This window comes from Ictidomys tridecemlineatus, chromosome 9, assembly GCF_052094955.1.
Source record: "Ictidomys tridecemlineatus isolate mIctTri1 chromosome 9, mIctTri1.hap1, whole genome shotgun sequence".
NCBI lineage: Eukaryota > Metazoa > Chordata > Mammalia > Rodentia > Sciuridae > Ictidomys > Ictidomys tridecemlineatus.
The window spans coordinates 140,800,739-140,826,980 of NC_135485.1; the positions used below are offsets into that span (position 1 = coordinate 140,800,739).

At 38.9% G+C, this 26,242-nt stretch overlaps 1 long non-coding RNA gene across 1 annotated transcript in view; it reads right to left on the reverse strand.

Moving 5' to 3' along the window:
• Positions 1–6,757: 6,757 nt before the first annotated feature.
• Positions 6,758–26,242, reverse strand: part of LOC120892597 (uncharacterized) — a 163,578-nt gene continuing 144,093 nt past the window's right edge. Inside the window, exons 3-6 of the long non-coding RNA XR_013426165.1 lie at positions 23,902–23,991; positions 21,710–21,891; positions 8,239–8,334; positions 6,758–7,536 (exon numbers count right to left, since the gene is read on the reverse strand). This is a non-coding gene — a long non-coding RNA (uncharacterized LOC120892597). The remainder of the gene's footprint in view (positions 7,537–8,238; positions 8,335–21,709; positions 21,892–23,901; positions 23,992–26,242) is intronic.

The window sequence follows — 26,242 nt, forward strand, 5'->3', positions numbered from 1 at the left end:
GCAGCTGGCTTGAATCACAGTCCAGGTAAGTTATGCAGGCAGCTAGCTTGATCCGAAGTCTCCTCTGGTTCTCAGCAACACTGGAAATTCTTCCACTTTCGTCTTTACTGGCACTGGGAGGAAGGCAGGAACTCCGGATGGCTAAAGAAAATCCTGTAGCATTCCACTAAGAAAACAACCTTCTGAACAATTTAGTACATTATCTCAAGGTTTTTTACATTTGAAATAAGCCTTAATGGTGCTCATTACTCATCAGCCTCCAGGTGTGGGAGAGCCATTGTAGTTACTGGCCTTGGAAATGATCAAACTTCAGGGTCGAGGGCCTTCTTCTGCCTGCAGGTCCTGGGCAGCCCCAGATGGCCCTGGGGAGAGTCTGGGAGTGTTCCAGACTCAAACTGACACTGGGCACAGGTAGCAAGAGCCTGTGAGACTGAGCCTCCGGGTCAGGTCTGGATTTGAGCTCTCGCAGTGGCATCCCACTCCCCGGGCAGGGGGCAGGGAAGAGCCTCTGCCGCTGCTTGGAAAGTCCTTGCTGCACCGTGACAGGCTCGCGCACGTGGCAGCTGCTGCACCGATTGACGCACTCTCTGGTAACAAAAAGTATTCAGAAATAGCCTTTTGCTGCAACTTTTTTCCTGCTAATCTTTCTTCTTCTGAACTTTCTTTTTCTTTCTGACTAGAGTTCCTGGGCTTCCATCAACACATGCCCTAACTGCTCTTGGTTCCACTGGGGTGCCTCCTTCCCTTAGTAATTTACCTCTCACCCCTTCCATATTCTCATCACAAAGACAATACAATACACTGAGACAAAAGAAGACACAAACATACTGCATCAATCTTCTCCATTTTCTCGAAATGGCCATTTTTCCTCTTGCCCTAACGGAGAGTGTCTGGGATGGAATGTCACTGTCACACCCCGTGGAACAGGAGCTCCAGACCCTGCAGCCAGACTCACCAGCCCACTGCTTCAGGACCAGGAGGAGGAGAATCACAGAAACACGAGGAGAGAACTACTCTCCCCACTTCTGTCCCTATCTTGGACCTTGGGGAAGGATAAGGTGGATGGAGGATGCACTGCCCTAGGAGCACAGATTCAATGGTGGACACCACAGAGACCTACATGGATGTCCTTGGCTCATTGCCAAATAACACCAGGTGATGTGTTCCTGAGCACAGGTGCTTTGTGGTCTCTCCTTTCAGGTAAAGGAAAGGTACTGATACTAAGTAGGTAGAACCTAGAGTTGCAAAATTCATGAATTGATATTATTGTGTGAAGCTTTGGAAAGATGTGTTACACTATATTTATCCTTGAATAAATTTAATTCATTTCAACAAATATTTATCAAGCATTTACTATGTGTGAAGTGTTATTTATGAATAAGAATAACTGCAAGCAGGCCTCAAGCAGTATAACTTATTGGTTTATGCTTGTTTTCAGTACATTTCAGATGACTTGAGGCTGGGAAATACATTTCTCTTTTACTTCTCAGATGTGGTGGCAGTGTGGCGGACAGAGCCCCAGATGAGAGGTGGCTGAGATGCTTGTGTTCTGGAGGTGGTCAGTCATGATCAGCCTTGGTTCTACATACACCACCTCATGTTTCTTAACGGTAAAACTAAGAAATTATTCTAAACTCTCTGCATTGTTATCCTCTCTAGATTTAAAACTTTGTCGTTAAACTATAGCATTTCAATTTCTTATGTCCTTGCATTTCATATAAAACCAAAATTTGTAAATCAAGCAAATAAGAATGTCAAAGTATGGAACTTGGAAAATAAGTGGACTAAGATTACCAGTTACATTAATCTAAATGCCAATGCATGAGTAAAAATTCATCAAACTGGATTACTGTAATTCTACATGGGATTAAGAGAAATGCCTCAAATCAATCAGCAAGTGCGGCCCTTGTTATGTGTGGCACTTGTTATAGGTGGTGCTGTGTGCACACAAGGACCACTGTATTGTGAAGGCCAAGAAATGTGCTGAATGAAGAGTCAAGTCTGAGTTTTCAAAACAAGGAACAGCCCTTTCTGCAAGTAAGAAGCTTGATTTTCTTGATTTGTTAAAGATTTTTGTTTCTCAACAGCACAGTAAATACTAGGGTTGGAAAACCTTAAAAGAAAGAAAGAGAGAAAACTCTCATTGGCACCCTCTGAACATGACTTAGGCAAAATAGGTCTGATTAGCAGGAGACAGACAGCACGGACCTAGGGACACCAGCAGGTGCTTGACTGTATGAGGGCTCGACACCAGCCTCAGGACAAAGGCCACTTCCCTACCAAGTGGAAAATGATGAACCTGTGGCCTCCTTCGCGTGACCCTCCCTGCTAGCAATCTGATATTGTTTAAATTTAACTTCATCTACGCTGTGCTTAACGTACTGAACAGAATACAGTGGAATGAGAGAATTATTGTTGTATGAAAGGGTGAGGTTTCTCCCTCTGCAAAAAAATATGGTCCATTTTAAATGCAAGCCCTTGTTAATGCACATGTAATACAATAAATTTAATTATATCTTGAGTCCCTTAGACATAAATTTTATGCACAGAGAAAAAATAAACATGAAATTCACAAAGCAGTTCTATTGTTTCTGTCATATATGCAGAGGATCCTGATAAATTTTAAGGGGTGGAAATATCTGTTCATATTTCCTGTAATTTCTTCTTCTTTTTTTAAATACTCATTTTTAATGTGTGTGTTTCATGTTTTTTTTTTAACCTTTTTGATTGTCGGTTTTCTTTCAGCTTCTTGATCATTCTATGGCATTACTTGAAAAAAGTCTTAATCTCTCTCTCTCTCTCTCTCTCTCTCTCTCTCTCTCTCTCTCTCTCTCCCTGTGTGTGTGTGTGTGTGTGTGTGTGTGTGTCCCATTTCTCATATCCTTCATAAAAGTTGACACAACTGTGATTAAGACACACATATTTTATAGCAAGCCAAAATAGTTAACTTTCTTCCCAACAGAAAAAAGTCAAACAAAACTGGAAGATCATTCATATCTCTTACCAGTTAAAAGACAAATATCTTTCCCTGAGGCATTGCGACCCCATTGTTTCAGGTTAGAACTAAATTCCAATGACATTTATCACACTACATGAAAGACACTAGTGTGATAATATCTATAAAGCTATGATTGACATTGTATTAAGAAGAAATGACAAAGACCATTTATAAAGCAAGCATTTAAATTCCTGTTAAACAGAGGACTAAGTATACCATGATATGAATACAGGAAGAATCATACAAATGCTCCGTGTTCTTTATTTACCAGATGCAGACTGGAAAAATCTATGCTAAAAATATCTAGGTTTCAAAAAGTATGTCATTTCTTATGAATGCTTTAGATAAAGTACGGAGATAATCAATAAGCATTTAAAGTGAGTTACCTCTTCAGGATAAAACTCTTTCAAAGAAGAGTATACGAAACAAGACATTTAATCTCTAAAACCGTTTCCCAATTTACAGGTTATAAATATAAAAAAGGGCGTTTCTGCAATGAGCAGGTGGTGTGCTCATGATTTCTAACCTCACACAGCCCCTAAGTGGTAAGAAAGCAGAGGGGTTTTGTTATTTGCCATTTGGAAAATAAAAATGTGCCCCTTGCAGCTTTGTGGCCTAGGAGTCTGGTTTCTGACTGTTTTCTGGCAAACAGGGGAAAGGTGGACTGGCTTCCTGCTTTGAAGCAGCAGGTGCTATGGTGGGAGGGAGAGTGCACAGGGCAAAGCGTATCTGAGGGTTTAGGCTGGAGGAGATGGTCCAGCAGCAAGAGGTCACCTTGAGCCCTGTTGGTGTTGACTTTCATGAAGAGCAAACACCTAGGAAAAGAGAATCAGGGAATGATTAAGGATAAGGAAGGGTAAGGAAAGAGGGTGTTACCAGTTTGGGGAGACTCACTCACTCTGTCCAGGAAACTGCAATGCAGCCAATGTGGGGGACAGGGAGACAGCCACCACTGGATCACCAGGCTGGCGGGAGTCCAGAACTCTCCGGCCTCTTACCCACCCCTTTGCCTCACACTCCAAATTCAGAAGAAGTCAGAACACATCCATGATGGGAGGAGAAAAGGAATTGAGGGGATAAGAGAGGAAGAAAAGGACAATAGAACTCACCTTTGAAATTTTAATTTACAAAGGATAGGGCTGGGAATTTTAATTTTCAAATATTGAGTCATGGAAGCTGCAGAAGTTTTATCAAGGGCCAGGGGACAAATTAACTCCACATAATGTATTTAAGTATGAGTTAAATGGTGAATTCAAGGCTGACATGCTTATTAACAGCAAAAACATAGAAACGAAAACGCAGAACTGGTAGCCTGGCTGCAAGGACTACCTGAAGCCCTCTCTCTCCTGTTGTTGTTATTTTTCTTTTTTTCCTTTTCTTTTCTTTGTTGTTGTTTGTTTTTAATCCACCTCTATTTTAGAACAGGTATCTTCCCTCATGTCTATTAGCGATATGTTTCAGTGAATCAGATGCTCTCTGGCAGAGATGCTAACCGGGAACCTATTTCCCACTCTGTAAAAAGGAAAGAATAATGATGCATTTATACACCAATCCCAATTCTAATGTTTGGTTTATCATGAAATTGGTGAAGCCCAACCTTTTGAGCCTTCTGCTCACGTGATGCCCTGAAAGGTCCTGGGCAGGAATCAGCAGTGAAATCTTGTAACATTTATAAATGTAAGATAATTTTTTTTGGGGGGGGGTATAGAGGACACACACATTCTCCAGTATTATATCATTCAGTTCCTAAAAAGTCTATATCTTATATTAAAAAAGACCCAACTTGTTTTCTGAATGTAAGTAAAAAAACAAAAATTCTCATAAAAAAGTGTGCTTGTATGCAACATGATAAAATATTGCTTCCTGATTATCAAATAACTGATGATTACTGCAAACAGTTGCTTTTACATATGCTAATAGCTTTTGCACCACTGTGTTTTTTCATCTATGTGTTCTCTTATTCATTTTTTCCCCAATTTGAGGACCTTTCTGTATAATGCAAAGTTCAACTAAGAGTTGCCTTTGGAAGCCTTCTGGTTACACTGAGGACACTTGCGTGGGGCAGAGAATGGCTCCCAATGAGTATGATCTACAGTTGCTCCTAGAGCCAGAAATATTCCTGGTACCCAAGTCCTTTGTGGACACACACTGTTCTTTTCAAAATATATGTGTGCAATTGTAACATTTTACTAATGCATTTAAAATGTTCCTTGAATGTTTGCTTTACCTTGGTTTTTCAAAAGTGATTGCATTTTGTTTCCAAATGTAAATAAATATAAAATTCCCTATGTAAACATGATCTGTAAGTATGTTGACAATGAATGCATTCTCTGTAGTTTAAAAATTTTAAGAACCAGAGGCACTCTGGTGGGAACGGTATTTGAGAGAGACTGTGTGTGTGTTTGCCTTACTTCTCAAAACTAACAATGTCCCTTCCTTGCATTTTTAAAACTATGGCACTGCTGAATAAAAACAGTGATAAAAATAAAAATAACAACAGCAATAACTTGTACTTATGATTCCTGAATGTTTAAAATGTTTAAATTTTCTCAAGCACTAAGCTATCTCATCTATCTTTCTTTTCTTTTTTCTTTTTTTGGTAGAGGAGATTGAATCCAGGAACACTTAACCACTGAGACACATCCCAGATCTTTTTATTTTTTATTTTGAGACAGGGTCTCATTGAGATGCTTAGGGCCTCACTAAGTTGCTGAGGCTGGCTTTGAACTTTCGATCATCATGCCTCTGCCTCCCAAAGAGCTGGGATCACAGTTGTGCGCCACTGGGCCAGCCTCGTTTAATCATTTTAACCTCCTCATGAAATGGATATTACTACATCCATTTCAAAGATGACCAAACCAGGAGATCCAGTAATCTGTCCGAGGTGACCTGGCTCACAGAGGACAGAACAAGGAGTCCACTGTGCTTAGCTCAACTCATTGAAGAAATATTTATAAAGCAGCTTTTTGTCCCAGATTTACCAAGCTATTTTGATTAAAGTACATATCATATGATATAAGCTGGTAATGTTTATTTCTAGAGGTATTTGCACATGAGTCTATGTTAAAATTCTTCCTTTGTAAGCAATAGGATAATGGAATCCACCTCATATTCTGGTGTTCTTGTAAACCACCCCAGACCTTCTGGAGAACAGCATGACAATATTTACTGAACTTAATTATGCAAGAAGCCTATGGTATAAAAAAAGATCACATTCTTGGCTATACATATGACAATATGAATTAGCCAAAATAAATGATCCAGGGACTCATATAACCACATGAATCCATCAAAACACTAGTGTTGAAGGAAGCAAGGAAGAAAGAAAATGACTACAATATCACATTTCTAATAACATGTACTTAACAACAAAAGAGGAAAGAACAAAAAGAATAAGTGTAGTACAACCATGCCATTCTTCAAGGGTATGCACAAATACAAAGAACAAAATTGACCTCATTGGATGGTTACCAAAGAAGGAATGGGAAATAGGGACTAGGATAAAACAAAATGAAATAAGGAAGAGATTTTACATGAAGCACTGATGACAATGTTTCACAAATTAAAATGTATTAATAATTCAAATAATCAACCTGAAATCTGGGGAATCCTGATTCAGTGTTGGGATTCAGTCTGTTGAAACTGTAATCAAATGCCACTCAAGGGTCAGGAAAGAGTGGAAAATAAGATTCGGCATCACATTCTCAGAGCTATCAATCACCACAGACAGTTCCCTCCAGTCACTAGACATCACTAATCTCATTTTTATCAGATTATTTATTCAAGTAAAAACATTTAATTAAATTTTCACTTGAATAGCCAGAAGTGATAATAAAACAAAGGTGTATGTACTGATTAAAAACTAGTGTACTCAAGTGTTGGCATCTTTTTAAATCATGCAGTTAAAATAAAATTTCTCAAAATATGACTTACCATCAAGTTGGATTTTTTGGAAGGTCTACTGCAGTATTAATATCTGATAAATGATTCTCTTCCATCTTATCTCTCTCTCATGCTTTCTTTACATATGCATATTTATATATTTCATATATATATATTTCATATATATATATATTCTTATTAAAAATCATTTGATCCTCTTCCATCAAGAAGATTTTGCAAAATGCTCATAATAGCTATATGCCAATGCTGCTGAGTGCTGTGCTAGGGAGTTTCAATAAGATAGTTAATGCTCATTTTACTCAGTTTGATACTGTTGTCACATCACCTATCACGGAGCAGCACAGACATCTCTGGAAGGTGATATAGGGTATATTTAAAAATTTATATTCTGGAAGCTGACAGTACAGTTGTAAGAACCAAAGGCTGAAGTCACTCGGATTGGCAATTAAATCCACTTTTTTTTTCTTGAATTTACTGCTTGTATTGGTGGGGAAATCCCTCTCTTTTCTATCCCTGTATTACCCAGGGCAATGCCACCAAGGTGACAGTCACTTCCACGCTGCATCATGTTTCTTTGCTTAGCCGACTTTCCCACTGGATGGTGCAGTCTTCCAACATGGAGGCTTCTCTCCCATCTGTCATCATTAGCAGAAACAACACGCTTGTCACCTAGTCCCCTCTTATCTATTGTATTTGTTGAAAGGGTAAGGAGGGGGTGTTATTGTATCTTGTTATTGGCCTATTTCCATTCAAGTTCTTCTCTAAACATATAGTCAAACAAGTAGCAAGTGCATCAGGGGGAGGAACAAAAGGCCTTAACTTTATTTTCTTTCACCTAGGGATATTTGAATGAACAAAAGAGGGTATATTTATAGAAATCTATTAGTAAAAGACACATTTCAGTAGCAGCACTATGGTTCAAATTGGTTTCTTTAGATGCCAATTATCGGCAGTTCCATGGTAGCCATGTATTCGTGCTTGGTCGGTTTGCCTGCTCTCTCTGCTGGAATGCAAGGACTTTTCGGGCTCAAAAACCCTATTTGCAAAAGCCCAAGTGAATTGGTTGGGTGGAAGAGATAACCCTGCAGCTGCTTAGTCAGTCTAATGCAGTCATCATTCAGCTCAAAATGCAAGGTGTAATAAAAAGCTGCAAATGTTGAGCGGGATACTCAGCCAAGGCTTCATAAAACAGAATTCCTACCGTATGAACTCCCAGACCCAGTTTGCTGTTGGGTGTTTGTCACTATGGAGAGTGCCAATTCATTTCCTATTAAGAAGGCTTTGTGCATGCAGCTAGACAATAGCTTGTCTGGGTCTCCTTTAGGACGAGCAATTACCTGTATCCTTGAAACATGGAAGGGAAGGCATGTGGAGGGTCAGCAAGGTGGACAGCTGGTCAATCCTCTGGGCTGGAACTACACAAAGGCTCTGCACTGCAGTTTAAATGTGGAGTGTCATTAAATTGGCATTTAATTGGACACTATAAACAATGTCACTAGTACAACCATGTTGCTAACGATTAACCCTAAAGTAATCAGATGCTGTTATCTGTCTTCTGGTGGCTTCTAGAAATGTCACTTACCCAAAGGCTATCTGGGGGGAAATAAAGAAGATACAAATGTTACAGAAGGAAAAAAAAAAAAAACCCTACCTGTATAAAATGACAGCCTTACATCTCACTCGCTTCCTTTACAACTGCATCGTTAGAAACCTGTCTATGAAACACTGTGTACAGAGCCTACATCATTCCATTTTAAAAGACTTGTAAAATAGTGTTTAATTATTAAAAATAAAAATAAAATTCAAAGACATTTGAGCTTCTGCAATTATTTGCTTTGAATTTGACTTGTCATTCATAAAAATACACCGAGGCTTTGATACCTATTAAATTTTAAGGTAGTCATAAATGTCAGCTACAGATTTTGTGCTATGTCTGCCTGCAATGCTCATGGTCTAAGAACACACAATCCTTTCTGTAATGGCTAAAACCACATGTGTCTCTCCCCAAACACACACACACACACACACACACACACACACACACACACACACACATATATATATGCTATACATATGTATAGAGAGATTTACATAAACCATTTTGCTTTATATTCATTTATATATATGCTATTGAAAGAGATTCATATGTGGCATTTTTGATAACCCAGTTTTAGAAGAAAACAAAACACACTTTAGAAAAAAGTCTCAGTCCCTGTGGACGTAGGTGTGGGAACAAGAGGGATCACAAGGAGACGGTAGGTGAAGGTCAAGGCTGCAGGGAGTTAAGAGCCAGAAGAGGGGTTGTTTAAAGAAGGGCTGAGTGTCTCTGGAGAGCTGGATCAGGAAAATTTCTGAGTGAGAAAACCACTGTAGACATTTAAGATAGGCAGACTGTCTCTGCAAAGCCAGATCAGGAAGATTTCTGCTGGAGGGAGGCTCAGTAAATAGCTTAATATTATCAGACACTGTCTTCGTTATTTCAGGATAAAACAAAGTTTGATGCCTAGAAAATCATCTAAAATTGATGTTGTTATTTCCTCGTGGCCAAGGAAACTAAAAAATCATTATGCAGTAGTGTTACATTGCTTCAGTTCCTGGACCCTTATTCATCACCTGCTCTGGACCACGCAGTGACCTCACACCAGAGCCACAATCATGACCAAGTTGTGGACATGGGTATGCTCTGTGGAAAGAAGCAGGTGATTAAGGGATCCTTTGAATATTTTAAATAGGCAAAAACAGGTACAGGGTGCTTGGGAGCAAAGGGAGGCATATGTAAACTAGCTTAAAGGGAACAATAAACCTTTTGATAAAAAGTGACAAGAGGAATCTGGAATCAGCCAGGTGGCCGTGAAGAGGGTAGAGATGAGGAGCAGAAGAGTTTTCCTTCATTCTAGAGTCAAAGATACTTGTGTTCAGTAAGCAGTGGAAGACTAGAGAGGTAAAGAGAGGTTGAGAGAGGCCCTGGAGTTCTTTACCAAGCAAAACTAGGGAGAATGGTAAGATCTTAAATAGAGGTGCTACAATCCTACATTAGAGAAATGACTTCAGCTGCGGAGTGGAGAAAAACTAGAAAGGTCTGGGAACAGTTGGGGGAGGGGGCGATTAGGAAGTATGGCAATATTCCAGGACAGGGAAGATGCAGCCTGGGGAGAAACAGATGGACTTCAGGAGCAGTAGACAGGGATTGGCCCTGGTATGTGAGTCTGTTGAAGAGAAGCAGATGAACTACATCTGGGAACTTGCTGAACTTTTTAATTAGTTTTACATAGCTTGTACCCCATGACTTTCTATCATCTATTCCAGCAGGTCTTAAGCTATCAAGATAATGTTACAGAGAATGTTCCTGAAATGAAATGTAGGGATATAGTGTAAGAGATTTTGGTGGCAGGATTTGCAAGCTGTGAAATGAGAAGCTTTCTATTTTGTTGGTCTTGACCATTTGCCCTGTGTTTAAATCTTTTCATAGGAATCACTGTCCCGTATCCCCACCTATTTCATGTCAAACAGAATCACAGTCCGGTCAGAAATGCATTGCAGCCTGTAGCTAAATCCAGGGAATATTTCTGACAAGTCACTTCAAGTGTAGGACCTGAAACATCCTCTGGATGGAAAGCATTTCATCATAGTGGGGTAATCACAGCTTTCCTGCTTACCAGCTCATTCAAAGGACCTACTGACCAACTGACTGTTCCAAGCACATATTTTGCAGATCTGAGGTAAAATTCTGGCTTCCCAATATGATATTCAAACCACAGATTTGCTCTTCCTCTGACAAACCATCCCTCCTTCAAAATCCAAACCAGCTACAACATTGCCTGTAGACCTCCTTGATAAAAAAAGAAAAAGAAAGAAAGAAAGAAAGAAAGAAAGGAAGGAAGGAAGGAAGGAAGGAAGGAAGGAAGGAAGGAAGGAAGGAAAAATCAATTTATAAAAAATCTTTATAGACTCAGATTCCCCAAGATTCACATACTCATTATAAATAAATGTGAGCTAAATCTTACCTATGACCAAGGAAAATTTCTTAATTTGCAATCGCCATCTAAAACCTTCTCTTTTTACAAAAGTAAATGAATTTCATCATGTGTATTTGGAGTATACAACACAATGCAGATAGTAAACTGTTGTTGCTACTGTGAAGTCAATTACTACATTTGACCTCTCATGTAGCTACCTGTAGTTTTTGTTTCTACGGAAAGAACAGCTGAAATCTACTCATTTGGCATGAATTGCATTTGCAGCACAATTGCCTTACCTCTGGTCTTCAGGTTGCACCTTACATCTCTGGACTTTTCCATCCTGCACCTCTGTCTCTTTGCATCCTCTGACCTAAAACGCTCCCCTTGTTAAGCATCCTGGATGTTTGTTCACAGGAAGTTCTCTCTCAGAATCCTCGACATTCTTAATCCCCTCTTGTTGTTTAATATGGTTTGCATTTTTCTAAGAGCTGATAGGAAAAATCACACCAGTGGGAAGTCTCTGCACACATCTTTGCCTCTCCCTGGACCTCATTCACCACCTTGGTCCTACTGAACTCTCTGCCCTCTCAGAAACCTAGAGTACTAGAGTTATGACATTTGAATATTTATTAATTTATGAACAATTTCCTTTATGAATTTTTGTATTTCTCTTTGAGGCGATAGATTTAAACAACCACCCTAAAAAGAAGGCATTTCCCAAAACTCTAATAATGAGGGAAAGGGAATGATTTGGTGACTACCCAGATGAAAGTTAATTTTCAACAATGAAATCTCTGACAAAGGTATTTGCTGAATACCTGAAATGGAATCTAAATAGAATGCTCCGCAACAAAAGCAGAACTTAAAAGTTAAACCTGTGTTTGGCAGAAAGGAATCACTTATGAATTATGAACTAAGACTTAATTGCATGTTTACATAAATAATGGGAGCTCGAAAACAAACAGAACTGCATTCCTGTATGACAGAAACTCAATCCACCTGCCTCTTTTGGCTCCATCCTTTGTTCTGCACTTGATCTGATACTGGACTATAATTAGCACTTAACGATTGTTTAGAAATATGGAATAGTTACAAAGTTTTAAGTGCTTTACAATATTGTGAGAAACAACAACTACCATTAATTTGTGACACAAATTTTGTGACCTAATAAAGTAGGAAGTCTTTATAAAAATGCATCTGGCAAGAGAAAACAGAGAATCTTTCCATGCAAACCTATGAGTGCATAAAAATGTCTTCTTATTTAAAGATAATTAACACTGCTATACATTTTCTCTCTGTCCTTCCGTCTAATCACTCCCAGACACTCTTGACAGAGTTTGCCCTGGTAATAGCTGACTGTTCTTTTTGATATCATCACTCCTTTCTCCTATGGACAGGCCAATATATTGGGTGATTAGCAAGAGACAGCCCTGTCTATCTCTATTAGTCACGGATACTTAGCCGCTCACTACATGCATCACCACTAATTGTGGCAAAACTGTTCATCTGGCCTCTTTTCCTTTGTATGTTTTCTTTTTCCCCAAGCAAAACAGGCAAGTGAGTCCATCCCTGAGGTGCACTGGGACCTGTGAAATCGTCTATGCTTCCTTATCATCATTATTTGAAAAAAAATCATTATTTGGAATTATCTTAGGTATTTTTCATTAAAAACAGCTCTCATGAATTGAGCAGCTCCTACAGTCCTAAATTTTAACTGCTTCAGAAATAAATTAAGGAATACTGTGTCATGGAAGGGAATGTATATTTAAATAAGTCTTCACTAATCTCAATTGCTCATTAAACACAATGAAACTGGGAACCAGGGGCAGATTAACAGAGTATATTTAACACTAAAAATACATGATATTAAATGAGAGATAACAGAGAGATCCTGCCCCATTCAACTGAACAAAATACTTATCTTCAGATTATTTCATTCCATTTTTTTTGGCCAAACATTGTATTTTCTATTATAAAAATGATGATTATGAAATTTAAGACCTTAATAATTCAGGAAGTAAAACAGTGTGCATCAAATATGGATGATGTTCTTGGAAGAATTGCTCAATCGATAGTATCAATATTGTTCTCTCAATTTCTACTTTCATTTTCACCATTCAAACAAATATAACAGGAAATGAATAAGGATGCTGCGGTAGCAATTAAATGTTGGAATTATGGAATGTATGATTAATACATCTAGGAAAAAAGGAAAACAGTAAAACAACAGTATCAAGATTGTAACTTCTGCAAAGGTCAGCCTTGTGTTGTGGATAATAAAATAAATTAGGGACATGTAAAAGAGCAAGTAATTGCAATGTAAGAACTAAGAGCATTTTGTAATTCTACATAAGTCAGCTAAAAGGGGGGAAAGGTGGGGACCTTTGTTTTCACTGATGATGCGTGAATGGAAGTAGCAAGGCTGGGGATTAGAATGAGGGTCAGGGCAGTGGAAAGGAATGTACATCAGTAAGCACAGGGGACTAGTACTTACTAGTTACTGCCCAAAACCACATTGTAACTTAACTATCTCTAGTCCCATGTGATGCATAAGCCTTAGCATAATTAAAAAACCTTGCCTCCGGTCACAACTAGGTAGTAGGGAACTGGACCATGCTCACCTTAGTAAGCCATACTGGAGACAAATTGTGATTAAATAGGAAACAGAAAAAGGAAAACAAAACGTGAAAGCTGAAGGTGAACTAATTTCATAATTAATTTCATAATTTAAAAAAAATTAATAAGAAAAGAAGAACTCAGAAAAGTTATTTGGAAATATTTTTTTTCCAAAATCCTAATTGGAAATACTCTTACAAAATCAGGTAGTCAGAAAAAAAAAATTCACTCCCAGAGACAAACTGATTATAAACATACTGTTTAAATTAATTGCAAGGATAACAATAAAAAAAAGTGAGTTTGAAACCATCAAACAAATGTTAGTAGTTGACAAAAAGAACAATTGAATCCTCTGTGGAATAACAGAGTTAAATTTAAATGCATGTAGATGTGATATAAATAAACCCAAGCAAGAAAAATAGCAGCATTTTCAATGTGCTACATTGAAAAATATCTGGTGGAAAATTCAATAAGTGAATAAATACAAATATTATGTTGCCAAGGTAATGCTTACCACCTTGTTCATAGTCCCTTTCTTCTTGAGCCACATGAAAAATTCTATTGATTTATTTTTTTTCTGTGAAAGGGAAGGAAGAATGGCTTCATAATTAAATCTTAGCTCAAATTACTAAACTGAGATTACAATCCTTGCATTTTCAAGTAATAAAATGAACAGACACTTTAAAGGGGCAAGTCTAAAAATAGACACACAGAAAATAACTACATGAATGGTTTTCTGCAAGTCCAAGACCTGTTATCTCTGGCAAGATATCAACTAATTATACTTAACCAGACTATGATGCAAAACTACACTATGTAAAAGAATGCTTTATAAAGTAAGGGACAAAGAACAGGGGGCGGTCCTCTGAGCACAAGATGTAACTGCCCAAGGAGGACAGGAATAGAGACAGACGGGGAAATGGCAATATCCACTGAAATAAATTCATTTAGCTTCTTTCTCTTTCCATCGTGGAATCTTGAATAGCTTATTGGAATGTACACAGTGATGAAAACAAAAATAGATTAAGCAGCCTGAGATAATGCCAATCACGTATTCTCAAAAAGTAGCAGTTCTGGCATTTTAGAGCATGCAGATGATGAACTGGAGACTGCAGAGGTAGCTCTTTGATGGCGACAGAGGGGATGAATGTGTCCATGCGGTTCTCCCACATCAGCAAAATGCCAGCTTGCATCATGAGGTTGTATATGCACACAGAGAGAACTGAACACTAACTGGCAAGGTTGCTTTGTATCCAAATGTGAACTCAGACCCTAGCATTGCTGTCTTTAAACTAACTTCATTGAGGTTTATCTTTTGTGCCATAGTCTGCACCCATTGAAAGTATATAATTCAGTGAGTTTTGGTGGATCTACCTATGAGATCATCAGCACAATCAATAGAATATTGTACCACTTCTGCTTTGTGTTCCACAGGAACTCCAAGCCTATTTGAGTGGTATGACCCTCATTCAGGGTGAGTTTCCCTTCCTAGTTTGCTCACCCACATACCAATCTTTGCTGGAAACACTGTTACAGACACACTTAGAAGCATGCTTTACCAATTTCTAGGCATCTCTCAGTCCATCAAAATTGACAACCAAAACTCACCACTACCATAATGCTTTCAAGTTAATTTTTTGAGCATGGCATGATATAAGCCTTGACATTTATTCCCTGCTTCTCTGTTCTTCCCACTTCCTGTGACTTATCCAGTTCTAGCACTATTTGCTGGCAAAATTTTCACCTACTCATGAATTACCCATGATACATTTGTCAAAAGTCCACTTACCATATATGTGTGGGTCTCTTTCTAGACTTTCTATTCTATTCATTGTTCTATTTGTCTTCTTATTTTCATGCCCTACCAACCTGTCTTGAGTGGCTCTCTAAATACGGAAAATAGGTTGTTAAAATCTTTTACTACTTTGGTAGAATTACCTGTATTTGCTCTAATTTGTGTATTCTGAAGTTCCTCTTTTAAGCCCATAAACATTTATGGTTGCAATGTTTTATCATGCATTAGGCATTGTGTTTTAATGAATAGAAGAAGATCTTTGCCCTAACAAGGAGAAGTGGACATGCCTTCTTTTCCAGGAATAAAGAAGTGATACATAGGCTTTCATCTCTCAGCTTGTCTGTAGAGGACCTGTCATGGTAATCCCACCTTTTGGTGTACAGATTTCGTCATGGCAATCACCTTTATCAGTTCTCCTGGAACAAAAGAAGCCACAACCCTTGTTTCCGGAATGCAGCAATGAGGTTATCATTTGACATGGTGAAGAGTGGCCATCAGATCAAGCAAAAGCAGATTGAAGAGAGCAATTTGGCTTATACTGGAACTGAGTCAAATGGAAGGGAAATGTGATTATGTTTATATGACCCATGCTGCCTAAGGGTGACTTGCATTCTGGGAAATGATGACCTTTGTAAGCTATAACACCGACACTCAGAGTGGTGATCTTGGGTCGCAGGCCTACCAGATTGGGTTTTCTAGGCCACAAGTAGACAGAAGATTTATTCAAGTTACTGTATTACACTTAATTGAAAGGATTTCATGTTTCAGCAGACAAATCTAAGATAAATCACCCCTTGAGCCACACTTCACCTCTCTAAAGTGAGCATTCACTTGGAAGGCTTGATGCCCACCAAGGCCTTGCTCTAAGCCACACAAGAGGTATCACATTGCTGATGACAGCACTCCACTGAGACCTGAATCTCCATCACCTTGAACTGACTCCAGGAAAGATCCTTTTTTGGCCATACAGTAGGGGTCTAACTCCTTGTACAGGTGACTGAGTGAGAAAATAAAAATTATTTTATCCTAAATATCTTCACTACAAATGAAGTAACATGCCACCCGAGCATGTGGGCTTGGGGCTTCAGCAAAATTGCCAACTCAGATGACATGTGTCATCTATGCCATGCTTTATTTAAACCAGCAGCCAGCCTGATATAGCTGCAGGCAGTGAGTGGAATGGGTCTAGGCAAGAACAGAAGAAGTCAAGATGCATCTACGTGAGCCAGGAGATCCTGACCTTTGTGAACGAAGTGGGCACAGTGTGAATGTGAAGGACAAAGCAGACTCTTAAACTAAATCCGTGTTGCCTACAGATGGAGATTTTGATAATTACCTTCTGGGAATTGATCAGGGATCAACATTTATACCCTAAATTATGAAGTAAGATAACGCTATAAGCACTCTTGTAATATAAATAGATAGTCATACAAGTGATTTTTCCCAACTCTAAGATTTGTATAAATCAGAAAAAAAATATGATAGGACACTTGTGTGTAAACTCAATGACATGAAATAGGTTTTGTGGCAAAAGTGATAAAAATAGAATTAAATAAGTATTTTGAATTGCAATAAATAAGTCTTCTAAGCATCTGCTTACAAAACAAACCAAATTTATCTGCATTATAGACCTGCTTAGGCAAGTAATTCTTGAGTTCTCTTTCTTAATTGTTCAGAAAATATCGCTTTTCTATCTGCTGATCTTGTGATGTTTTTTTTTCAAACAATGCCATTTTTTAAGTTTACATACTACAATAAGGGCGTGAAGGTTAATACTTGGTTCGTTTACATTTGCTTTCAATTAGTTCAAGTCACAAGAAATGTTGATGTAACTCTTTGGTCCTTTCACAAAATATCAGAAAACGTAAGGTTCTGTTTTTAGGACTGGCCTCCTGTTCTGGGTGTATGCAGGTGTGTGGGGGTTGCCTTTGGTGCTTGGCCCAAATAGATCAATTCACGGGGTCTTTGGAGAGGGTGCAACAATTTTTCCTATCGTTTGTTATTTAAGTTACTTTCCGGAGCCATAATATAGCCCACCTGTGACCACATTCTCACTGTGGCATAGACAGATCATAAGCAAGAAAACAGATACATGTGTGTGTGTGTATTGAGAGAGAGAGAGAAATAGATATCAATACTTACGGCTGTAGATATGAGATAGATATAAAAAAAAAACAACAGAACGACTTGGGAAAGATTAAAAGATGACAGAAGAATTCCTTGAAGAGCTGAGCCCCGAATTCAGACTTACGTGATGGGGAACAAGGAGCTCTCTCAAAGGAGGAACAGTCCAGGCATCACAATATGGGAGCAAAGCCAGGATTCAGGAAGACCCCAGTAGCCTGAGCAACTCGGCAGCTGGGACTGGAGGGGTAGGAAGGAGGGAATCCCCAGGCAGCACAGGAAATGGCCCCGAGAGCAGCAGGGGACCGTGCCTGGTGCTTCTTTTCCAAAGGAATCATCAGGAGAGCAGATTGCGTAGGGAGTCAGGACATTGAGGTCAATTATGGTGATAGAGCTGAGGGCAAGTAAACCCTTAAGAGGTTTTTTTTGGTAGATACATCAAAAATTTTAAGGATATAAATTGATGAGGAAAATGGATCTTCAGGGAGTAAGCGGGGAAGCTGTTGCAAACAGCTTAGATAACACCTAACCTAGGGGTTAAATAGGACAACACAGATGGGAGAGATGCTTTATTGCGCTGCCTAAAAATAAAATGAAGACAGCAAGCACAGAATCAAAGGGTTAGCACAAACAATCGGTTTGGACCGAGTTCCGTGAGGCTCTGACCCTGTTCATCTTCGGAAAGGCAGGTGGCCTCTAGAGCAGAGTGGGCTTTGGCTGTTTGTCCTCACCACTGTGGCTGGGAAGTTGTCTAGCATCCCTTTAATTTTCAGGCAAGGTCTGGAAAAATGTTTCCAACAGAAATAAAAGACAATAGAATTGACCCTGGATATTCCTAACAGAAGAGTCGGAGATCTTCACCTCCAAATGTGCCAGCTCCCCTCCTTCTCCCTTTCAGCTTCCCTTCACAACCTGCCAATGAGTCATATTCCATCAGGACAAAAACCTTTCTACCACTAACCACACGCACACGGGACTGGAGCTGAACGCAGGTCCCATGGCCACGCAGGGCTGAGGTGGATGTCGCTGCTGTCCCTGGACCCATTACCCTCTAAGGCTCTCTGCCCTGGATGTGAACCTCTGTTTCCTGTCTGGTCCCCATCTCCCCCTTCCTTATCCCAGGACCCCAGGTTTTCTTAGAATCCCCCCGCTATGTTTTGGGGGTTTGCCTCATCTCCATTTCCCTGGCTCTTAATTGGGTACATAAATTAGCCCATTGTGTCTTTCTGACCACATTCCTCCATTTTCCCTCGGGACCGAGGATATGATGGGACTCAGGGAAAACCATATAAGCACTCTCACAGTTACCTGGGACTGTAAGCACCTTCCTCATTTACTTTTTATGTACGTTTAAAGTGTGAACGGTTGACACCATACCAGGCATCCTACAGCTGCCCTGTGGATCTCAAGCAAGGAGCCATCTACAGGAAGCCGTCAAGAGAGAGGCTGAAACAATTCAAATAAACCAACAAATGCAATTTTAAAAGGAAGAAAAACGCATGTGAGCTGCAAAACCTCCGCTCTTATCCACCCTGTGGTGTTTTCCTAAGGAATTTGACTGTCATTCTCCTGTCTACACCCTGGCAGGAAGGCCAAAGCTGGCATGTATCATAGGTTTAGAAGAGAAGGCTTAGAATCTGGGAATTAACTGCCTGTCTTTTGTTGGGTTTTCTGTTAGTAAGATTTCCAAGCTTCGACTCTGTATTCATGTCTTGAAATGTTATAAATTACTATATGTGATGAGCCTCTGAATAACTCCTAAATGCTCCAGGCTTAATATATTTAGTCCAAGAATACTGCTAGTTATAAGGATGTAATAACTGCAGACATAAGGTCAACAACTGTTTCTCTTTTTGTCTGCCTTATGTTTCTACTTTTTGGAGATCCAAAGTTAAAAAAAAAAAAAGTAACAGCTTATTTAAAGAAAAATGTCTATGCATTGTTTCTGCAACGTAGGAAGTAAAGAGGTTTTGCTGTTGAAAAATGTTGTCTCTGCTCTATAGTCAAATCATCAAGAGAATGGATCCACAAGGGATAGAGTACATAAGAGCAGGTAGAGAGTAGCAGCTTATAAAAATTCAGAAGATAGAATAATTAGATCTCAGGAGACAAGGCAGAAATAAGGCTCCTGGAGCAGACTTAGGTCTCAAAAAGATCCTGGCTGCTTGAAAATAGGGAGAAAATCATGATTTCTAAATCCCAGATGATCCAGAAGAAAGTCATTTCTACCTTCTCAGTGGTGTGCAAGAACTTTAGAAAGTCTGAGAAAATACCTTTGATTGTATTGATCTATATGTATATGCATTGATGCTAAAATCTTTCAGTAGACTCCATATCTAGTTGTAGGGAAACAAACATCACTAAATACGATCCTAATAATGGAAAGAGCCGTTTGCACCTCAGGTCTGGAACCGTATGTGTGCAACAGTTCGTATGACTGCAGTGTCCTTAATATTGTGGAGTAGTGTGTATTCTCATAAAATAGTAAATTATAACAGTTCATCTATTGAAGTCACTGGCAATCAAAAGAGCATCCCACTTGTTGATTTAATTGTTAATAATGAAATGTTACACTGGGATGCTGCTGTACTGAAACAATATTAATAAAACAGAAATAGAACTGTGAATTCCACTAAGAAAAATCTAGCATTTATTAACTCCTTTTAATGTGCCAAGCATATGGCTAAGTGATTTTTTTCAATCCTTACTTGAACACTTCAGTTACCTAATTGTTATCATCCCCGTTTTGCAGAGAACACCGAGATGCAGAGGGATGAGGCACTCCATCCAAATCCCTGTGAAGAAGCAGAAGTGAGCCTGTGAACCTGCATCTCCTCTGCAGAGACTGCTCTTTCATCCTTAGTTTATACTTTGCTAAGCAGGAGCTTGACTCTGTGTTTAAAGGCAAGGAGTCAAAATAGAGCATGCACTGTGGACCTGGCAGAGGGCTTGAAATTTGAGAACCACAATGTCGGCTTAAACATCACTCTACTAGGGCTGAACTTGAGGCTTCCGCCTCCCTGCAGAGTATGATGTATGCTGTGATATGAGTGGCCTTTGCCTAACAGGTGGTGACAGGTTTTGAGACAGATTTGAGAGAAATTAAAAGCCATGAGGTGAATGTTGTACTTACTTGTGATTTTTTAAAAAATGCTAAGGTCATCTGAAAGTAGGCTTCTATCTTTATTAAAAAATTGATGACAAATGGCTTCTTCCAGAAAGTGTCTCTTATTTGCCTCATGCTAATGTAAACAGCCATCCTGTTGAAGGGAGCTACACATTATGTGGCAATTTTCTGCCTTCTCACCTTCTCCATTCTATCCTCACAAACTTCAGTATGCACCAGAACCTTCTGAAAGGCTAGCTAAATTACAGATTTCTGGGATCCATCCCAGAATTTATTATTCAGTAATATGATAATGTTCATTTCTCAAAATTTCCCAGTTGATACTGATCGGGAGCAGTCAATATGACAGAAGTTCAGTAGCTCAGAGAAAGTGCACTTGCCTAGCACTCACAGGTCATGGGTTCTGCAAAACATTTTAGGGTTTCTTTTTTTTTTAAAAAAAAAGATCAAACCTGCTAATTTTCCATTAGGAGATGGAAATACTTGTCAGGTGGTATGGGCTGAATGGTGTCTCCATCCTCCAGTTCATGTTGGAATCCTAACCTCTATTCCCTCAAAGTATGACTGTACCTGCTGATAAGGTTTTCCAAAGATGACTGAGTTAAAGTGAGACCAAATGGCTGTATCCTAACCCAATAGAAATAGTAAAAGGAGGAGATTAGAATATAGACACCACCCAATGCCAGAGGTGACCAAATAAGGATACAGTAGGAGGGCCATCTGCAAGGAGAGAGGTTGTGAGAGAAAGCAACTTGGTCACCAACTTGACCTTATGCTCTGAATTCCAGAGCTATGAGAAAATAAATTCCTGCCATTTAACCCTTTTAAGCACTTTTTCCTGAAGCCCTGGTCCACTAAGACACCATAATAACGGTTATATCTATTATCATTATATATGAATGGAGTAACAAATAACATGCAGAAGCATAGTCCTGAAAAATATGTATTTGATCCTGAAAAATGAAGAAGAAAAGTTTCCCAAGCTCTAACTCATGCTCTATGTTTATGAAATTTTGGGTTGATTCATTATTCGAAAGTATGCATTAAAATTCTTTTCAAAATGTTTTTCCTTCTTCAATGTATTGTGTGTCCATTTCCAACCCGAAAATGAGGCCAAGCCATCCCATTGGCCTCTGTTTAAATAGAAAAGCTATTCACCAACATCCCTGAAAAATAGCCTTACTAACCTGGTTTTGTCACTCCAGAATGGGAGGGCTTCTTTCAGAGTCATCACCGCGGGCCACGGCACCTGCTTGTTTGGTCTGATGTCACAGCAGGAAGGACGTTCATGGAAGGAATCAGCAGACTGTCTTTGGACTGAAGGCTGCAACCTCAACACTGGCAGTGATTTCTAGGCTGCTGCCCTGTTCTGCAACATGGGTACTTGTCATTTCCCCACAGAATCCCCCCACCCTACTGCCACCATATTCTCTCTCTCTGTACAATCCTAATAATAATAATAAATGAAGAACTTCTCGATTTTGTAAATAAAACTCAACTTTTCCCCATTTTCATTTGTCTTCTCATCAGCATTCCTTCCTCTCTTCATCATTATTTGTGAGTCAAGAAAGTCATTTGACACTAAAATTAAAGCCCCAAACTCATTCTTAGATAACTGTCCAACCCAAGTGTCTGTGAGCATTTTCTGTGAAGAGCCAGATAGTTACTCTTTTAGACTGTGAGGTCCCCCCATGCTCACTCTGGCAATTGCTCAACTCTGCCCCTGCAGTTCACAGCCATTGTGGGAAACGTAGAAATGGATGGGGGTGGCTGCGTTCCAACACAGATTACTTATGAGCAATGATATGTGAGTTTCATGTGATTGTCACACAGCACAGAATATTATTCTGCTTTGGAGATTTATTTTTTTGTCTCATTTAAAAACCTTTTTTTTTTCTTTCTTAGCATATGGGACCTAGAAAAAGACTGTGGAGGCAAGAGTAGTCCCTTGTCTTGGCTGCTGATCCCTCCCCTGGCCAGTCCCCTTAGTTTCCAACTAGAGAAACCTAATTCTTACGTGATGTTTTGCTGCATAGTGAAGGATTTCTTATAGACTCTAGCTTAAAAAAAAGAAAAAGAAAAAGAAAAAAAGAAACAGAAAAACTACAGCCCATATGCTTAAAGGACTACAAGGCTTTTAAAGGATGTTGCTAATTAATGAAATTTTAATCCATAAAGCAGAGGAAAGGTCACTATTTTACTTCAAAACATTCTTGAGAACAATATCAAGAGTGTCCACTTCTGTCAGAGATTGTACCCAAGAGCCACAACCTCCCATCATTTCTTTTTGATTCTCTTTATTTTCCGTCCGTATATTTAGCTGATTTTCTGGGAACATAAACTACTGAAATCAATTTAGTGATCAACCATTATTATCTCCTTCTTTACTCTTCCTGCTATCTCACCGCTCTCTGTGTTTCTGCAAGCAAGCTGTCAGGGCATTTTTATTGTATTGCTATTTACTCTTCGGCTCAATAGTTTTTTCAAAGCAGACACATCATTGGCATTTAGCATTATTAATCTCTGTCCGTGCAATAAGCCTAATTGGTTTTAATGAAATAAAGAAGAACTTTGTGGGAATACTGGGGGAAAAAAGGCAGCAATCTCTTTTTTCAGATATTTTCTGAAGTCGATGGCATTGACCAACAGAAAACAGATTTCCTCTAAACAGCATTTAGTCCTCTACAAGTTGTCAAGGTTGTGTATTACTGAAATCAGGGGTAACAGTCGTACTTATTTGGAAGGATTTTTATTTGGGAGGGATTTTTGTATATTAAGTTCAAACTTAGGATAGAAGTATAAGTATTCCATTGATAATTCCTATAATAAAAGCTGCTTATATCAACACAAAAATAACCACCGATTCCCAATGTAGACACACAGAGAATCTACATGGGTTGAAAAAAGTCAGATAATGGTCATAATGAAATATCAGACTATAAATCTTCAAGTCCTCTGCACAGATATCATATCTTATTCTATTTCTTTTTTAACTTGGGATTTATTTTTATACAAGATTGCTTAGTATATATTTAGTAGATGCTTATTACATTATTTAAAAATCATCTGTTTAGAAACATGAACATTCATAGAGCATAAGGTTATGTCCACGCATGCTCCCTCTCTAGGCCTAGATGACAGATGTTTCACATGCCTGCAAGATGCTCAGACTCACTCAGAACCACCTCAGAAATGACATGGCTCAGTGAACGCAGAGATTGAGTGAACTCCGGGGAATCTACATTCTAATGCTGATTTTTCTATTGCCTCATTGAATCTAATTCTACCTTCTGCACATAGGGAGCAGACTGACATGGGGCACAGAATTATAACACCAGAATTGCAGAAAAACTAATGCCATTTACCAAGCACAGCTTACCTCTCATCATTCCTGGATCCTAACTCCTCAGTCATATACACGGCGCAGAGGCTGCTCCTATTATGCCTAAAATGCCCACTTTAACCAAGCCTGGAATGATCAGACAGAAAGGAAGAGAACAAGTAGCTTGATTATTGAGAGATAAAGTAAAATATTTTTCTCCACAGGTAGCTAGGAGAGCAATTCAAAATAACAATTTTGAAATAAAATAGCTCATCTATAAAATGTATTCTTTATTCTAAGTTCATTATTTCATTTTGTTGATTTTTTATTTTTCCTTTATGAGTCATGCATAATTTTTAGGACTCAATATTTATTATGCCAGCAGATTTACTGATTTACTGAGCATTGAAATCAGCACATGTGCTCATGATGAGGCGCAATTAGTCGAACCCCCGCGATGTTTTCCCTCATCACAATTGAATGGTCCAAAATCTGCAGGAGGCCAGGGTGCTGATTTCCTGCCTGGCACTCTCCAGACCCAGGCCTTCATGATGGAGGTACCTGCGGCTGGCTGAGGAGCGCTTATGAACCTCTTTACAGATTCTCCTGGAGAGAGCAGGATGTGGCTAGGGGCAGGCTGCAGGCTGGAACATGCTGATAAATCTCTGCATTGCAGGTTCTCGAGGACTCAACTGCTATCTGTCCCAATACTGGGAAGGTGGTCTTGTCTTTGTGGACTCCATCTCCATCTTTGATAGTTATATTGCTTTTGTACTCTGATACAGTTGTTCCCAATTTCCATTCAGTCATCCTTAGGGTACAAGTACAATCCCTTTCTCTACCCCACAATAACTCACCTAGCTCCGTGACTTTGTTTTCCTACCAAGAGATGACCTAGAAAGACACATAGCACTCTGCACCACAGAAATTGGTCAACTTTGCCCCTCCTTGGGCCAAGTCAGCATGTTAGTAAAGCCAGCATCTGGAAGGCATGAAATTCTAACTTGTGACTGCTGAAAACCAAGGGTGAAAATAAGAGCAGAGTGTCAAACAGGTTACTTTGACTTTTTTAAAGTTTAGTTAGAAACATTTCTCACACTTTTGTAACTACTTTGTACTTATTTTGTTACCTCTTTATATTCATATAACACTTTATGATTGTTAGAAGTTACATATATTATTTGATTTCTACATCTGTTTCTGTTACATTTCTTCCTCTAGGAGAGATGTCTTCAAACATTATAAAAGTTTTAATCATATGGTAAAAATATGCTAAGAATCTCTAATGAAATCTATTGTGAATGTGAATGTAAATGCATTTGACAATTGCAAAATCAGTCAGTTCTCTAAAATATAATTTACATTTCCCAGACCTTTTTGCATCTTAGAATTTTTAATCCCCCAAGAGTATCATTCTTTTATAAAAATGGCCAAAGCCTTCATGCCAGCAACACTTAAATCTACACCTCAGTGCACAGACTAAAAATAAATATGCATTTTGAGAGGAATAAAATGATCATTAAATGTTTAGTGTAAATACCCCAAAATGACTCATTTTGTTCACTTAAGAATCTGATTACTCATGTACTGTCAATTCCAGACTATTTTATGAACATTTGGGCTGTTTGTGAGCTAAATAAGATTGTTGGAGCCTGGCAGGGCCTTGGAGACTGTTTCAAGCTCACCACTCAATTATCAGAATGGGAAACAGGGAGCCTGCTCGACTTGCTCAGATCACTGGTCATGAGGTGATAGAGCTGGGGTGTGAAGGCTGCCTAGGACTCCCAGGACTACTCCACTGCTGTGGCGAAACTCCTCCACAGATCCTTATACTAACTGAATCGGTATCACAGGACGGCTTCATTTTCCAGGATTAATATAAAAAAAAAAGTTAAAACATTTCTATGATCACCATTTATCTAGTAACTTGTGTATCTGAAAATTAAAAGTAGTTTTCCTCTTTGTTCTACTTTAACTGCTTCAGAAATATGGAAAATAAAAGCATCTTCTATTTTGTCTTATAATGGATGATTTGAGTTGATGTCTCATTTTTTTTTTTTTACAATGAAGATACAATGAAGAATGGAAGTCTAATATGACAAGAATTCTCTCTCTACAAAATCCTGCTGAGCCAGAAGAATCTTAGTGGTCCTATGGAAATCACTCAGATGTCCCAAGAGGAATGGCAGCGTACAATAATCCTTCTTCTTTCCTTAACCACTGTGAACATCAGGCGCCTCTAGCACATTAACAAAGTGAGGCAATTGTTCAAAAGTAGAGGAATTCTGATCCATTTTGGTCAAGTCTTTTTCCCCCAGATGGGCAAGTGAAGTGATCAGCTCCTTTCACTTGGCAAAGAGGAGCAGAGGAGTCACAAATCACAGGACATTAGACAAAA